A 14,611-nucleotide genomic window follows, 5' to 3' on the forward strand; every position below is an offset into this window, starting at 1 on the left:
TACGAGATCTCCTTCTTCTTTCTACCATTAAAATCAACTTCAATCCTTCAACTAAACTCATCAAATTCCAAGTTTGTACCACTAATTAGTTCTGTCATCTTCCTACATCGACCTAAGGTACTATTTTTTGTGTTTTTTTTTCCATTTTCGAAAAATTAGGGTTTACTGAATTTTGTTCAACCGTTCATCTTGAGGAGGTTGACTTAACGTGCCCGGACTACGGTGCCGGGTCCTCACAGGGTGCCACATCATCACAGTATCAATCACCTCCCCTACCCGAGCGTCATGCGATGGCCTCTTACTATCATAGGAGGCGTCGTAAACCGTCACAGTTACACAGGGTACAGAAGGAGGATTAGCATTAGAATACTGTTTGTATATATTGAACATTAGTGACAATTTGTATATATTGAACATTTGTACATACTCAATATTTGTAACATTTGGTCTTTTGTGTATAAATTGTAATATATATGTAGATGTATATATTTTTATCGTATTATCACATGTTTATTATGAATGAAATGATGTTAGGTACTCAGAGTTTTCGGCGATGAATCATTCCGCCAAGAATGCAATAGGAATTTAATCAAAAAAAAAGAGACAATCATATTCAAATAGGAAAAATGCTCTCGAAAATTCTACAGAATTTCATTCATGTTCAACGAATACATATCAAATTACATAGTTCATTCGTTAACATAAACCACCGACGCTAACTAAGATTGCTTCTTAAACTTTCTCATAATCCTTTCAGTCTCTTCTTTCCTATGTGTCATATCATCTATTTGTCTCTTGAGATTACAATCCTCATCTTTAAGCTCTTGTTTTTCTTTTTCAAGCCATATTATTAGGTGTCTTTGCCATTTGGTACCCTCCGGATCAATCTATCTAATTAAAGTATGTGCATCCTAATCCTTCAACCAAGTAGAAAGGGCAAGCAACAAAATCACACCCAGGATCGAAGTCGCTCCAATCTGTATTAATCTCAACTTCATAACCACAATCACAAAGCTCTTCAATACAATGCACCTTTCACATCTACGGAATACATATAACATAGTAACGTAAGTGAACTTTCAAAAATTAACATTTATAAATTGAGAGTAAAACTAACATCATACCTTATGTTACCTTTATAAATTGATTCAAAAGAACAAGAATGATGTAGATTACATATAATGAAGTAGGGAAATGATGGAGTTATTTATAGAACATGATTACAACAGCTATTCAAGTTCGTAACGGCTATTTTTCTAATTAACAACGGCTACTTTACTTCGTACAAAAAAAAAAGCCATTAGTCGTTGTTAGTAACAACGACTTATGCTTTTTAATTTTTTTTTTTGTTCTTTCGCTGTTACTAACAGCGATTTAAACCGAGGCTAGGTTTGGATGAACGGACGCTTATTTTGGGAAATAAGTTTTCACAAAGCTTATTTTTGGAATTAAGTTGTTGAATGATCTTATTTTTTTTTCAAATTTTCTCTAAGTCATACCATTAACAATAAAGAAAGTTCTACTTTGAATGGGGGTTGAGTTAGTAAAAACATATGTATTGTAAATTCTTGTTGTATATAATCTCTATGAAGTGTCTGAAAAAATAATAGCCTATATGTAAAAGCCAAATTCCATAACACTCTACCCCAAAGAGCAAGCCAAGATAGGCCTTAACCCCTTAATCTAATCACTTTTCACAATGAGAATATGTAAAGGGTACAAACAACATAATCGTAGTTGATCGTAATTCAAGGCTAATTATATATGCCCATTACAAAGGAACCAAAGATTTATAATTCATTGCATCAGTCACATTGTAAAGGTTTTCAAAACAAACAATCTAATATTTCCTGTGTTGTAAAGGTGTAAAAAAATCGCGTACTGAGCCATATCAAGGGACATCTTATGATTCAACCGATAATTAGGTGTTCCATTAACCGCATATCTCCCATTACCCCTATCACTGTTCCGTTATAGCATTTTTGAATCTAGACTTTAAAGTCTAACAAACAAAGTAAAAGGACTCATCAAATCATACGCGACTCTTATTTATATGAAGTGGTAAATGATGTTTGCAATCAAGGGTTAATTGGAAACGAAATTTTTAAATTTAATAGGCTATTCGAAGTCCCGGTAACATAGAAGTGGTTGACATCTAGTTCTTCCAGCTTCTATATCACCAATGAAAACTTCAATGCCCTCCGGAAGCGGAGCAAGGAAAAAAATATTTTTAACTTTTAAAACTCAAGCAGAAATGACAACGAAGACCCATCAATAACAAAGGAGTGATGGTCTTGCGGATAGGAATGTTACAGCCGGTATCAACGAAATCGAATGACTATCTAAATTTTGTTATTGACTCTGATTTTATCGAAAATAACGGTTCATCAACCAAGTATGTGCATCCTAATCCGTCAACCATGTAGAAAGGGCAAGCAACAAAATCACGCCCTGGATCGAAGTCGCTCCAATTTGTATTAATCTCAACTTCATAATCACAATCACAAAGCTCTTCAATACAATGCTCCTTTGACATCTACGAAATACATATAACATAGTAACGTAAGTGAACTTTCAAAAATAATATTAACATTTATAAATTGAGGGTAAAACAAACATAATACCTTATGTTACCTTTATAAATTGATTCAAAAGAACAAGAATGATGTAGATTACATATAATGAAGTAGGGAAATGATGGAGTTATTTATAGAACATCATTACAACGGCTATTTTCAAGTTCGTAACGACTATTTTTCTAATTAACAACGGCTAGTTTATTTCGTACAAAAAAAAGGGCTTAAGTCGCTGTTAGTAACAGCGACTTAAGCCTTTTATTTATTTATTTATTTTTGATCTTTCGCTGTTAGTAACAGCAAATTAAATCGAGGCTAGATTTGGATGTACGGATGCTTATTTTGGGAATTAAGTTTTCACGAAGCTTATTTTTGGAATTAAGTTGTTAAATGATCTTATTTGTTACATATTACGTAAGTGTGAAGACTAAACACTAAACAATGATCCTCCTTCCTCGACATCATCCTAGTCCAAATCCCAATAGGAGAAGTTTGGAAAGCTCTTAATCAAGGCAGCATCGCCAACCATAAGGCAATATGCACTTCTTCCGCCATTTTTGAGGCAACTCCTCCATATTGTGCAAGCAAATCTGCCTTGATTAGCACAAAATCAGAATATATATGTGGATAATCACAACTAAGGTTCAACGCACTATATGTTGGAATTAATTTAAGAGTCAGATAAAAGGTCTTAAAAATCAACTCCTTTAATTCAGGAATCTAAAGTTCTAAACAAATGTACCAAAAAACTTAAACAATGTTCCTTTCAAAAGGAAAATGCCAAAGGATTGTTAAGGATTCACTTACTAGCAAAAAAGAAGTTAACTTATTGATAAAATAACTCATTAAATTATATGCACTTCTTATTTAAACAATGTTGCAATGGTGCTTGCTACCAAGGCTCAATGAAAACAACCTTTTTATTATATTTTAACAAGGTAAGGTAGACCCTCGAAACCTCACCTATGAAAGAGCCACTTTATAACTTGGGACTTGAGTAATAGAACGGAATGTTATAGCTATTATTAAAAGGAAAAATTACCATGAATAATACAACCACTCGTTAATTTCCCTACAATAATACGAACTTTTGATTAACTATGAAAAACACCAACTTAGAGTTGTTTTTTCATAGAATAATACCAACCTTTAGTTTATCAACTAATTTGCCATTTTTTTGTCATATAATCTTCTATAGTTTGATTTTTAACATGTTAGAGATATTCTAGGGAAACACCCCCTAAGTTGGTATTATTCATGATTAATTAAAAGTTTGTACTATTGTAGGGAAATAAACAAAAGGTTGTATTATTACTGGTAATTTTTCCTTATTAAAAACCCAAAATAAACACAAAATTTGTGCATAAACCTCCAACCTCCTTTCAGTGAGTATTTCACATTGAGAGAAAATGAAACACTTTAAAATCCACTCTTTATCATATGTCACTCACAATACCAATCAACTAATCCCTACGTCCCAGTTGATTTGCACCTCCTTCAAAGAGGTGTTAATATTAGTTTGTGATTGGTATATCAAGTGGTATCAAGTACAAAGAGTGAATGAATTTGGGTGGGATTAAAAGAAAGTTGTGGGGACTATTACCAAAATAGGAAATTGTGCAAAATAAGTGGGACAACCTAAAATAGAAATTAGGTGAAAATTAAATGGGATAGAAGGAGTATTACTTGCCATTTGAAAAACTCTACTGGTATGTTTTCATTGCCAATGATCAACATATGCTTGGCTATCCTTACAGAACTCTTATTGAATAACAAACAATAGTGATACTCAAATATGAAAACAAAATGGACATGGCTCCTCTTCAAAGATGTCAATCAAAAGATCAGCAAGTAAGCACCTCAGGCATTTCCAAATCAAACACTCGAAGCATTTAAAATTCAACCAATACTTCACCAAATAACACCTTATATCCGTTTCAAGATTAAACCTTGGCTTAAATGTCGATCATGTTTTATAAAATGTCGCCATAAATGTGAAATAAATGTGTCTCGTCCTTGAACTAATATGGGAATGCCTTTGATCACAATTACAACTAAATCCAAAACAATCAATCTTACACACCACTCACACTCAATCAGTGTAGCATAATTCGCTAGTTAATTTGCTTTTTAAATTCGCAATTCGCTCAAAATGACCCAAAAATAACTCAAAACCGACCATAATTTGCTTATTTTGATTTGCAATTCGAAAGGGGATTAATGAATCATGTGATAGTGAGCTCAATACAAAAGCAATATGTGTATAAACCACACCAACTATAATAAAGGAAAAACTTGAATTAACAGCAGACTTGGATACTACTCTCAAAGCATTAGATTTAACCAAACACAATGAACAATTCGACCTATAAAATCATCATTAAAGAAGCATTAAAAAGTATATATACCTGAGATGACACAACTTGACTAAGAATGTCACCATTGCTTGTCACCTAATATCCCAACATCCAAAATCATAAACCAAAAACAAAAATAAACAAAATCAAACTCAAATCATTGAAAACAATACTAAAATCCCAGAAAAACAAAGCAAAAAAAAAACACATACAACAGCCGCAGCAGTGTCATCACAGCTGGTTTCAACCAAGAACAACCAAATTATCCCTATCTTCCACTTTTCCTAACTGGGTCCTGTGAGAATTGAACTGGGTAGTTGAACAAATAGCGGATAATGAAGAGCTGCGAAAATCAAATGGATGAAATCGTAGTTTTCTACGATGATGTGTGGTGTGAAATGGTGCAAGTTTGGAAGATAAATTGGATAAAGGAAAGACAAGAGTAAAGCGATGTAGTAGTAAAGCGGTGGAAAAGCTTGCCGCCATATACACCATTTGTTAAAGCAGAGGATGAACTCACAAAAAGAAGGATAGCATAGAGTTCAGTACAAGTAATGGTGGTTGTTGATGATTAATGATGGACATTTGAAGGCATTTCAGGTGATTACTGTGGTTCTCTTCAGCGAATTACTCTAGAGAAGAAGGATAATACACAGTGGCGAATCTATTAACTGCTACCCTTGGAATTTTGGTAAAAAATTAGAAGCCAACCATTGATGAATTTCTGTGTAGGTTGTATAAGATTATTAGAATATTAGAATTATTTAGAATATCTTAGAATATCCTAGAATAATATCTCTTTGATTTCTTGCATTATTTTGTATAATCTTTGTGATTATGTAGAATATTAGGAAATATTCAATTTCCTAAAATATAGTAACAATCTTGTATATATTGACATTATCATTAATGAGAAAGGCAACCGAGTCATTCTTACATGGTATCAGAAGCTTCGGTTTTTTGATCCCGACTCCCTTTTCTATCTCCTTGTCTTTCTCTTCTTCCTTCTTTTCTTTCACCTTTCTTCTTCATGGCCTCTCCCACCAAAATTCATCCCGCTACTTTGATTACTAACATTAAAACAAGTATTCCCATTCAACTTAATGAAGATGGTTCCAATTTTCATACTTGGGTCACTTTATTCAAGCTTCATTGTCGTGCTCACCTTGTGGAATCTCATATTCTTCCCGATGACTCTTCTAAAGTGTTAGTTCCTAAAGATTCCGATTGGCAACGTCTTGATGACATTGTTAGAACATGGATTTATGGGTCTATTAATCCCTCTCTTCTTCAAACTATAGTTCGTCCCGATGATTGTGCCTTTGATGCTTGGACTCGTCTTGAGAACAATTTTCAAAATAATAAGACATCCCGAATCCTTCATCTTGAATCTCAATTTAATGACATTTCTTTATCCACCTTTTCCAATGTAAAGTCTTATTGCAATGAAATTGAAAGTATTGCCACTTCTCTTAATAATCTTGGTACTTCCATCACCGACAATCGCTTGGCTCTTCAAGTTCTTCATGGGTTAACTTCGGAGTATAAAACTTTTCGGTCTTTGGTTCAACATATGAATCCTATTCCCTCATTTGATACTCTTTGTTCTATGTTGGAATTGGAAGAACGATCTAATCATAAGCATACTTCTCCCGCTCAAGATTCGGCTCTTCTTGCTTCAAACAAAGGTACTTTTTCTGAAAATTCCACTCCATTTATTAACCGCGACCTTTCTCACCACCGTGGTGGCCACCGCCACCCTCGTCGTGGTGGCCGGACCCACCGTGGCAGCCACCATGGCTCCACCAGTGGGTATGGACGCTGGCAGCAACCCCATACAAGGCCTACTGCTTCCCATTCATTTCGGCCCAACATACACTATTCTGGCCCAAGTCCTTCTCCTCCTTCTTATTATGGGAGACCTTCTTGGGCTGGACATACTTGGGCCCAGCCTGCTGCCCCCTTTCCTACTACACCTTGGGCTCCTCAATTTACAAACAATGGATATTCTGATGGTGTTCTTGGGCCACGTCCGGCACAAAGCTATCACACCGGGACTAATAATTCTTCAAATTTTATTCCTACGGACATCGATCATGCAATGAACACTCTTTCTTTATCTACTCCGGATGAGCAATTTTATATGGATACCGGTGCCACATCCCACATGGCTCGTTCTCAAGGTACTCTTTTTCCTTATTTTCCTTTAAAGCATCAATTTAATAATGCTATTGTCGTCGGTAATGGTAATTTAATTCCAGTTCTTGGTCACGGGCATGTTTCTTTTCCTTTTTCCCAAAAATCCCTTTCCCTCAAAAATGTCTTACATGCACCTAAACTTATTAAAAATCTCATTTCCGTTCGAAAATTCACTCATGATAATATGGTTTCCGTTGAATTTGATCCTTTTGGCTTTTCTGTGAAGGATATGGCCACGGGGAGCATCGTCCTGAGATCTAATAGCATGGGTGATCTTTATCCTTTTCCATCCGCACATGGAGCTACTCCTTCATCCTCAATATCATCAGCTTTTTCCGTTTTTTCCTCTAGTATTTGGCATTCCCGTTTAGGACATCCGGGCAATGCGGTTTTAAATTCTTTGTATTCCTCTAGTTTAATTAAATGTAATAAAGATCCTCATTTTGTTTGTCATTCTTGTCCTTTAGGGAAACACATCCAATTACCTTTTGTTAATTCTATGGCTATGAGTTCTAAACCTTTTGATATTATTCATAGTGATTTATGGACATCTCCTATCTCTAGTCCATCGGGATATAAATATTATGTTCTTTTTCTTGATAATTATACTAATTTTTTGTGGACTTTTCCGTTATATCGCAAATCTCAAGTTTATGATGTGTTTGTGAATTTTCATACTTTTATTAACACCCAATTTGAGCTTAATATAAAATCTTTCCAATGCGATAACGGGGGTGAATTTGACAATAATATGTTTCGTCAATTTTGCACTAGTCGAGGCATTTCACTTCGTTTTTCTTGTCCTTACACATCATCCCAAAACGGCAAATCCGAACGAAAAATTCGATCCATAAATAATATCATTCGCACTCTTTTGTGTCATGCCTCTCTTCCTCCGTCTTTTTGGCCTCACGCCTTAAACACGGCCACTTATCTCCTCAACATTCTTCCTTCTAAACTTCTTGGTAATCTTACTCCCACTCATATTCTATACCGTAAGTCTCCTACATATACTCATCTACGGGTTTTTGGGTGTCTATGTTTTCCCCTTTTTCCTTCTACTACCATTCACAAACTTCAACCTCGATTCGCTCCATGTGTCTTTTTAGGATATCCCTCTTCTCATAGGGGTTACAAGTGCTATGATCTCTCATCCCGTAAAATCATTATATCTCGGCATGTTCTTTTTTATGAGACCATTTTTCCGTTTGCTAAAACACCTTCCTCATCTTCTCCAAACTACCAATTTTTAGATGTTAATATTCCCCTTCATTTGCTCAAAACAGCCCATACACCACCTTCTGGGCCTGCTTCTTCTCTGAGCCCAACTCATCTATCTCCCTCTCCTACTTCTCCCCCTCCTACTGGGCCTGCCTCACGCGGCCCAGTACCCCTCCAATCCCCTCTTATCTCTTCATCCCCTACTGGACCTCCTCTCTGTCAGCCCTCTTCAACTACTGGGCCTCCTTCTCTGTCATGCCCACATACCAATCCTCAATCTCCATCCTCCCTCTCCCCTACTGGGCCTGCCTCACGCAGCCCAGTCTACCTTCAATCCCCTCCTTCTTCTCCCATTGCTATTGGGCCAGCCCCAATTCAGTCCCTCCCAGCCAGCCGAAATCCAGAACCCCCCAACCCAATCCCCTACACCTCCTCCACCCTCCCCTCAACTGGGCCTGCCTCACGCAGCCCAGTCCAACAGCCCCCTTCTTCCTCCTCCTTTTCTATTGGGCCTGCCTCACGCAGCCCAATCAACTCCCCTCCTTCTTCCTCATCCACCGGTATAACTACGCGGAGTAAACATGGTATTTTCAAACCCAATCCCAAATACTACTCTCAAGCTTTATCTGTTTCTTTTTCACCTTTACCTACATCTCCTCTACATGCCCTTCGTGACCCAAACTGGAAATTAGCAATGAAAGAAGAGTTTGATGCTTTAATTGAAAATCATACTTGGGATTTGGTGCCGCGTCCTCCTAATGCTAATATCATTCGATCTTTATGGGTATTTCGTGTCAAGACCAAGTTCGATGGCTCTTTTGAGCGCTATAAAGCGCGTCTTGTTGGTGATGGTAAATCTCAAAGGGAAGGCATTGATTGTGATGAAACCTTTAGTCCGGTTGTGAAACCTGCTTCTATTCGCATTGTTTTAAGTATTGCTCTTTCCAGATCTTGGTCTATTCATCAGCTTGATGTTAAGAATGCATTTTTACATGGTCATTTAACTGAGACTGTTTACATGCATCAGCCTATGGGTTTTCGTGATTCTACTCGTCCTGATCATGTTTGTCTTCTTCGTAAGTCTCTTTATGGCCTCAAACAGGCTCCTCGTGCTTGGTATCATCGGTTTGCTACTTTTGCAACTACTATTGGCTTTTCTAACAGCATTTCTGATAATTCCTTGTTCGTTTATTGTCATGGCTCTGATATTGCTTATCTACTATTATATGTGGACGATATTATTCTCACAGCTTCCTCAGATTCTCTTCGTGAGTCCATTATGTCCAAACTTAGCTCTGAATTTGCCATGAAGGATTTGGGTCCTCTTAATTATTTCTTGGGTATTGCTGTTACTCGTACTTCTACTGACCTCTTTCTCTCTCAACAAAGGTATGCCTCTGAAATTCTTGAAAAGGCTGGCATGTCTCAATGTAATCCTGTTGCTACCTCCGGCAAACTTTGTGCTAATGCTGGTTCTCCTTATGAAGATCCTACCTTGTATCGTAGCCTAGCTGGAGCTTTACAGTATCTTACTTTCACTCGCCCAGATATTTCATATGCTGTGCAGCAAGTTTGCCTCTATATGTATGATCCTCGCACTGAACATATGGCTGCTATTCACCGCATTCTTCGCTATGTCAAGGGTACTCTTCCCTATGGTCTGCAGTTACATCGTTCTCATATTTCAACTCTTTTGTCTTATACTGATGCTGATTGGGGTGGCTGTCCTGACACTCGACGCTCAACTTCTGGTTACTGTGTTTTTCTAGGTGATAACTTAATTTCTTGGTCAGCTAAACGACAACCTACTGTTTCCAAATCCAGTGCTGAAGCTGAATATCGTGGTGTTGCTAATGTTGTTTCTGAAACTTGCTGGATTCGCAATTTACTTCTTGAGCTGCACTGTTCTATTAACACAGCCACCCTTGTCTATTGCGACAATATTAGTGCCGTTTATTTAGCTGGTAATCCGGTCCATCATCAGCGCACTAAGCATATTGAGATCGACATTCATTTTGTTCGAGAAAAAGTTAAACGTGGTGATGTTCGAGTACTTCATGTTCCATCTCGTTATCAGATTGCTGACATTTTCACCAAAGGCCTTCCTCAAATATTATTTGATGATTTTCGTTCCAGTCTCAGCGTCTTCAAACCGCCCGATTCGACTGCGGGGGTGTATTAGAATATTAGAATTATTTAGAATATCTTAGAATATCCTAGAATAATATCTCTTTGATTTCTTGCATTATTTTGTATAATCTTTGTGATTATGTAGAATATTAGGAAATATTCAATTTCCTAAAATATAGTAACAATCTTGTATATATTGACATTATCATTAATGAGAAAGGCAACCGAGTCATTCTTACAAAGATAAGTAGGTCGAATAAAAACAGCCTATAAACTGAAAGTGTTCTGTTTTCATTTTGTTGTTGTTTTTTTAAAAATTCTACAAAATAATCTCAGTTATTGTCTATTTACTATAAATAATCTCTAATCTCTAATGTTAATTATTTTAAAATCCAATTTTTGTATATTAATTGTTGGTAGTATTCATTTTTACATATTAATCGGCTATTGTAGGTACCTATAGCCGTTTCACTCACTTCTTCCCTCTTATGCTTCTTCGTTAGTTTTATTCTACTCCTCTTTGGTGGTAGGTACCAATAATAGTCGGTTAAAATTTGAAAAGGAGTGTTGTTAGTAAATAATATTTAAAAGTTAGATTATTTAGAAATAATCATTGGTATGGATTATTCACAACAAATGGATAATAGGTGGAAGCACTATTCAAAATATTCGGTTTAGAAATTCATAATCTAAATCCAAATCAATTTATGAAAAGTCCAAATCATATTTCTTATTCGGTTTTGGATTGTTTTGGTTTAGGATTTTATCCGAATAACTTTCACCTAAGGTATTAGTTAGCCTCTTGTATATTTTTATATGATCATAAATAAAGTTTTAATATGTTAATTATTATTAGAGGGGATTAAATTTGGGTTGAAAAAGCATATTTAAATTATTTTAATTTATGAAAAAATTACCTAGAATAATTCAACTTTTTTATGATTTTCCTACAATAATTCCACCTTTTAATTAACCATAAATAATCCCAACTTTGAGGCGTAATTTTCGATAGTAAACCCGATAATAGGATAACTTGCTATAGCAAGTTTTTTTTGTTTTAAAAAAGATAGATTAAAATAAAATGTCTAAGAAAATATTAAAAAATTATAATGTTTTTATTATTTAGAAATTTTTAACGTAAATTTTTAAATATTTTCTTTAATTTTAAATTAATGTTCAGTTTATTTTTTTGGTAAATTACATAGTATAGCAGGTCATCAGGTTACCCAAATTTACTCTAGGCAAATACGCCATAAAGTTAAGATTATTCATGATTAATCAATAGATAAGATTATTATAGGAAAATCATGAAAGGATTGAATTATTCTAGGTAAATTTTTCGTAATTTATATGAATTAAATTAATAACTAAAATTAGATTTTAATTTGAATAATTTAATTTTTTTTCTTTCCTTTTTCGTAAATATGTCAAAATTCAATTTAAATTCAAAAGTTAAAGCTAAATATTTTCCTTTTTGATATCTCCTTGATTGAATTGGTTAATTTAGCAATTTAATTGTTGAATTGATGTAATTTGACTATTATATTTTTATTTTTGTTGTTATAATACACTAAATAGTGTCCGTGCGATGCACGATTTTTTAAAATTTTCTAACATAATTGTAAAAATTAAAAAATTAAAATTTTAAGAAATAAATTTTTACATTATAGTTATATTTCATTTCCCTCTAAACAGGTATATTCATTACGTATATTGTTTGATATTTTGCATTGTGCGCGCAAGGTGATTGTGCAAATTTAATTCATGACAAATAAATCATAACAAAAGACAAAAGTTATAATGTTTTAATCATCTCAAAATATTGAATATATCAAATAATGCTCATTTAATAAACGGATATTTCATGATATACCACTAAGTTTCTACGAAATTCACCATATACCACACGAAATGTTTTAATTCACCATAGACCATTGAGTTTACGTCCGTTAGCACAGAATATCATTAATGACAACTGCCGTCAGTGTGCCGTTTGTGGTAAATTAATAATTCACCATATACCATTTACTTTTTTTTTTTGCGTCAAATACCATATTTGCGTCAGTTCATTATACTATGGAGTGCATGTTGTGCAACAAACATCATCAAACAAAAAATGGTCAAAGAAACATAAAGCCAAGATAAAGCACAACCCTAACTAGGAAACATCTAAACTATAGCCCATGCAAAATACAATAGAATATTAACAATTTCTCTGTATTTACATGCCTTGATTCACAATAAATTTGTTTTTCTTGATAGTTCTGACACTTCTTGTATATTGTGTGAATAAGGTGTACTCTATCAAGCAAAGGGCCTAAGAAAAGAAGCTCAGAAGTCGTTCTTGGAGGCACTTGACAAGGATCCCAACCATGTCCCGAGCTTGCTCTCCATGGCTGAAATTCTTGTGAACCTTGGAGATGCAACGCATTGCCAGAAGCTTTGTGAGACAAGCGATTTGTATTGACAGGACTAATCATCATGCATGGCACACTCTTGGCCTGATCCATCGCTCTGAGCCTGCTGGTGCATCGACAGCTGAAGCTGCTGACTGTTTCGAGTTTGCTGCTTTCCTTGCAGACACTGCTCCTGTTGAGCCTTTCAGATAGGTGTACCCCTTCCCCCTTTCGTTATACAGGAATTTCATATAGGTTTTTCTGTTGGACATCACAGACCCATACCCAAATTTGTGGACAAGGTTGAAAATCAATCAGCCAACCCCCCTCCACCCCCCGCAACATTTTATGACCTTTTGATGAGGGTTTATGCTGATAATAAGCAATTCCATGATGCACTTAAGGTGTTTGATTATATGACTGAGAGAAAGTTTTTGGTTGAGGAAAAGAGTTGTATGGTTTGCTTGGTTGCGCTGAAGAATTTCAAGATGGAGGATTTGCTCGATTTTCAGATTGATGAGATCTGACAAGGACTCAGGCAACTCACCGTGGGATTGAATGGAGAAGAAGAAAGATACTCAGTGGTATATCATGAAATATCCGTTTAATAGATAAAATTAAAAAGATTTATAAATAGTTGAAAAAATTAAAATAAAATATAAGATTCTCTAATAAATTAAATAATGTAACCTAGAAAGTAAAAAATAATAATTAGATTATAGTAAAGTCAAATATAAAAAATAAGTCATAATAACAATGACGTAATTATTGAATTTTAGAGGAAAACTTTTTTTGAGGAAAACTTTTTTTGAGGAAGAGACACGTAAGCAAATTTTTAAAATGATAATGTCAATAGTACTTGCACCAATTGATTTTTCCACGTAGTCTGATGTACTCATTAAATTCTTCATTTCTTTAATTATGAATAATAAAAAATTTAATATTAATAATTTTAGCAATGTGAGGAAATTAAACAAGATTCAAATTAACTATATTTTAACTTTTTAATTAAAAATATTCAAAAATTAAGGGTGATGAATGATTAGTGCATAATTTTGTAATCTCGCAAGTATTATGGAACGGAAAAAGTAGTACAATGAACATGCATTATGTGGAAACGGTTAGAGATAACAAGAGAGGGGGGGAGGGGGGGGGGTGAATTGTTATTTAAGCGTTTTTGCCTTGTTTTTGCGAAATTAAAAACTTGAACTTAATGCGCAAACTTAGAAAGAGACAAAATAATTTTTACGTGGACACTTTCTAGACCTAAATAGAAGGAAAAACCACGACCCATCGGGATTTCAAATTCTCTACTATATTTTAGACAATTCGTTACAATTACATAAAAGAAACAAAATAGGCCAACAATTCTCTTTTTCTTTCTCTTTTCTCTTTCTCTTTCTCTCGCTTACCATGAAGCTCAAGCTTCCTCTATGAAGCTCTCTTTCTCCGCTAAACTTTCCTAAGTCTAATTACAACAATTCTCTCAAGAACCCTTTTACAAAGGCCAAAACCTAAGGATAAAATAATCGAGTTGCACAAGAAATATTTCTAAGTTAATTGGCAATTAAGGAGTAATGAATATATATGTTGTTAATTTTTTACACAAATAACCGGTTAAAAATTATGTTCTTTTATAGAGGAAAGTCACATAACTTAGTAAGGAAAATAACTACCCACTTCACTCCTTAATCCTAAAATTAAAATTAAAGAGGGTTAAGTAATTTTGTTT

The 14,611-nt window shown here is 34.7% G+C and overlaps 1 long non-coding RNA gene across 1 annotated transcript; it reads right to left on the reverse strand.

Annotated features, from left to right (window-relative positions):
• Positions 1–1,766: 1,766 nt before the first annotated feature.
• Positions 1,767–5,680, reverse strand: LOC130811188 (uncharacterized). The gene is made up of 3 exons (XR_009041136.1): positions 5,146–5,680; positions 4,985–5,029; positions 1,767–2,536 (listed from the first exon to the last, which is right to left on the reverse strand). It is a non-coding gene; the product is annotated as an uncharacterized LOC130811188 (long non-coding RNA).
• Between the last annotated feature and the right edge of the window lie 8,931 nt (positions 5,681–14,611).

The sequence above is a fragment of the Amaranthus tricolor genome, chromosome 4 (assembly GCF_026212465.1).
Source record: "Amaranthus tricolor cultivar Red isolate AtriRed21 chromosome 4, ASM2621246v1, whole genome shotgun sequence".
Lineage (NCBI taxonomy): Eukaryota > Viridiplantae > Streptophyta > Magnoliopsida > Caryophyllales > Amaranthaceae > Amaranthus > Amaranthus tricolor.